Source organism: Rhinopithecus bieti, unplaced genomic scaffold (assembly GCF_001698545.2).
Source record: "Rhinopithecus bieti isolate Rb0 unplaced genomic scaffold, ASM169854v2 scaffold_20150, whole genome shotgun sequence".
NCBI classification, from domain to species: domain Eukaryota; kingdom Metazoa; phylum Chordata; class Mammalia; order Primates; family Cercopithecidae; genus Rhinopithecus; species Rhinopithecus bieti.
Genome location: NW_016810565.1, coordinates 1,987,336 through 1,991,059, shown reverse-complemented (window position 1 = coordinate 1,991,059; position 3,724 = coordinate 1,987,336). Strand labels below are relative to the sequence as shown.

General features: G+C 41.1%; 1 long non-coding RNA gene across 2 annotated transcripts in view; it reads right to left on the bottom strand.

The window, feature by feature from the left end:
• The window catches only part of LOC108542294 (uncharacterized), an 88,376-nt gene extending 85,446 nt beyond the window's left edge, over positions 1-2,930 (bottom strand). For both annotated transcript variants that reach the window (XR_001889222.1, XR_001889223.1), the window contains exon 1: positions 2,840-2,930. This is a non-coding gene — a long non-coding RNA (uncharacterized LOC108542294). The remainder of the gene's footprint in view (positions 1-2,839) is intronic.
• Positions 2,931-3,724: the final 794 nt, after the last annotated feature.

Genomic DNA, 3,724 nt, shown 5'->3' with positions numbered 1-3,724 from the left:
AACATACATGCATGTGACCACTCCCCGGGCTTACACAAACAACTTATCTGGAAAACCCCAGCCGTTTGAGGTTGCGAAAAGGCGGGAACCAGCCAGAAACTGCCGAATGTTCAACTTTAAATGTTAACCAATAATAAGCTTGTAACTACTGTTTCTCTGTGACTTGTTTGTACCTCGCTATAAAAGAAACCCTAGAACAGCAGTCGGGGCCTCTCTCTTTACCTGCCATTGTATAAAGCGGAGAGGTCCGGGTTCGAACTTGTAATAAAGTGACCCTGGCTATTTGGCTTTGACTCTGGACTCTGGTGGTCACTTACTGGGGTCTCGCGACTTCGGGCACAACAGTTTGTGCAATGACATTAGAGATCACAGAAACCCAGACACAGTATCTGTTTATGTGAAAGGGGGGCCAGTTGCTTTTTTACGAGTGATCACATATACACAATTAACACTGAATTCAAGGTTCAAGAGGGGCAGTGTCATATGGGGAAGAGCAGTATGGCCAGAGAAGGCAGAAGAGTAGGCTCTGATTTGTGGTTCTTTTAACAAGAGCTAATAATGCCCCAGATCAGGCCCACAGTTTCCTAATCTATATAATAAGGATTTTCATCTAGAGCAATGCCTCTCAAACTTTAATGCACTTAGGAGTCATTTGAGGATCTTATTAAAAAGGCAGGGTGAGATTCAGAAGGTCTGGGGTGGGGATTCTACAATCCTAGCAAGCTCCTCTGTTACAGCAACGTTGCTGCTCCTCCAGTTACATTTTTAGGGGCAAGCATCTAGAAAAATTCATAAGGTAACATTTAGCTCTAAAATTCTATACTAAAGAAGAGACTGGAGGCCATTTGAAGGTCTCTGGACTACAGTTTTATAGTTTCTCCCCAAAGCAAGAGTTAGAAACATGTCTCTCCTTTAAGATCCCATGAGTCAATGGGTAGACATGGAGAGCTCCACCCCCATCCAACCATCAAGAAAATCCACTGAAAACTATAAATGCGAATGTGATAGAACTTGCACCAATTCCAGTGATTTCTAATGACACATTCCCTGCAATGAAAATTTGCAACCCATTTCAAAAGTCTTATTTAATTCTAAAATCCTCCTTTTCCTCCCTGCCTCCCACCCACACAACCCAATTTCTTTGAAACATCCCTGTGAGGCAAACCTGAGCTCAGAGCAAGGGTGGGAGTGGGAGACTGTCAAGATGTGAATAGCTCAAACTCTTTTTTTTCCCCCTTCAAATATTGGCCTGTTTTAACACTTTATAGACTACAGCTCATTAAGAAAGAAAGAAGAAATCCTGAGCTCTGCTCCTCTTCCAATTCCCAAAGCAGTGACTTTCTGAAAAGCTAAGATTCCAGTTGCATGATAATACCCACTTTACAAGGAGGTAGGCACCTGAGTAAAAAAATAACAACAACAACAAAACTGGATTAAAGGATATTCCTGAATCCTAAAACCAGTCATGCTAAAATATTATACATCTTCAGAATTAATTAGAAACCAGTTAATCTCTAATCTAGGAAAATAATATAGCATATCTTGCTTTAATGTGTTTGAGCTTTGACTGACATTTCATTTGTTCAGGAGGATTTTTTTTGCTCTTTCCTGTCAAGAGACGTTGGCAAAGCTGTGTATAATCAACTTTTTCATTCCATCTGGCAAGGACTATTAGGTGTTAAGACAGGAGACGTACAGCGCTTCTGTCATGGATTTGGATATACAGCGTAGGGATATATAGCAGTAACAGGAAGTTTTAATGAGACACCTCAGCCTCCAAATGTGACCTGTTTGAATAGTATTCAAACTATGCCTAACTTCTCCAGTGCTCTCTGCTGGCATTTGCAAAGCAAAGGAATTAAGCAACTGCAAACTGTCTTCCTGAGTCTGCAAACATCATTCCCAGGTGTGGTGCCTCCATTTCCTTCTCTGGAAAATGGTGATGGAAAGGACCCACCTTATTTAATCAGTGTTTATAATACTTAATTAGCCCCTGAGGCCAAAGCAACTAGCTTTAGCTAAGAATGGAAAGTCCTCTACCTTCCCTACTTCTGGGACAGAGAGATTCAGCTGCTCCAATGCAGCTGACGATAGCAAGTGACTTTCACTCCTATCCAGCCTGGGTGGATGGAAAATACGGAGCTAGGGAGGGAGCTAAAAATGAGCTACAGTTCCACTGGGCTCCCAGGAGAGTGTAAAACAAAAAACGGGCCAAACAAGATAGTGTATATTTTTAACTCATAAATAGGCCAGCACAATTTTATTTAGTCTTTAGAAAGTGCTCTGGAACAAATTCGGCCACTAATAGCCTCCTTTGCCTGCCCATACCTATATTTCTTAATGAATTTTATTTTACTGTATAAAAAATATAGTAACAGGTTTTGTTACAATGACTCTACAATTCAAAAGGAAATAAACAATTTAAGTAATTACTCTGATTGCTTAAATTATGATCGCTATTTAACTCTAATTACATCACTGTTTCAAGAAATGTTTTCTGTACTTTCCCTCTCTTCCCAATAAAAATTATCTGGGTAGATATTGCTATTCTCCTAAACACTTTCTTGTATAGATAAATTAAATACTCAGCTTTCTTCTCTGGAAATCAAGTATTAAGTCTCTCTGGCATTTAGGTTCTATGCAGTTAAGCTGTAAGTTACAGCCCCTGCCTTTTGAAATTTACAAATCAAAAATTCGCTTATTTTTTTTCAAGATGCATTTATTGAGCCTCAATTATTGACCAGGCATTGTACTATAAATAAAACACAGAAGGGTGACTAAAAGCAAATAGCACCTTCCTCACAGATGTTATAGTCTAGTAGAAAAGTCAAATACTCACACAAATAAATGACTGGACGTGGGGTGTTGGGAGAGGACAAAGACGACTAAGATGGCGTACTTCCCGGTTCTTCATCGCCAACTTTCCCGCGCCCGGGAAGGGCACAGGTCAACTGCGCAGGCGCAGCATGACGTCCGACCGAGGAAACCGAAACCTACCTGGCCCCGCCCACCGCACGGCCCTTGACCCGCCCGCATCCCGCCTACCGCCCGCCCACTCCCAGGCCCAAGACATAAAAGCCGCTCCTGGCAGGTGCGCGGCACGAACTTCATGGGCCCCTCCTCATATGCGGACCAAGGAGCCTCGCGGGAGAACGCCGGAGACCGGTGAGCCTCGCCTCCTCTTTCTTTACATTGGCTAGGTAATAAAGTTTCCTTTTTATCTTGCTTACTTGCCTTTTTCTCTGGCGCCGGCTCTGGTGGTCGCATAAAGCAAATCAATAAATCCTAATTAACAACTATACTAAATACCAGTTCTATGAAAGATTAAGATTAGGGGACTTAATTCATGCTAAAAAAAATAACATTTGAACTGAAAAACTGAAGGATAGGAAAGAGGCAACCAGCTGAAGGGTGCAGAGGAAAAGTATATGCAAAGGCCCTGCTGAAGAAGAGAATATAATGTATTACAAGAATCAGAAAAATACTAGAATATAGCTGCCTGTAAAACTAACTGTACAAATGAATGCTATGGAACATTAGAGAAGAAACATTAGGAGAGGTGGTCATGGAACACTTCCTCAAGAAAATGGAACTCAGAGATAGACTTTAAAGAAAGTGAAGATTTTAGAAAGGAAAGTCCTAGGTACTTCGTATTTTTGACAACTACCACAGCAGAAAACAAAGGTATCAAAGGACATAAAACATCTTTTTTTTTTTTTTTTTT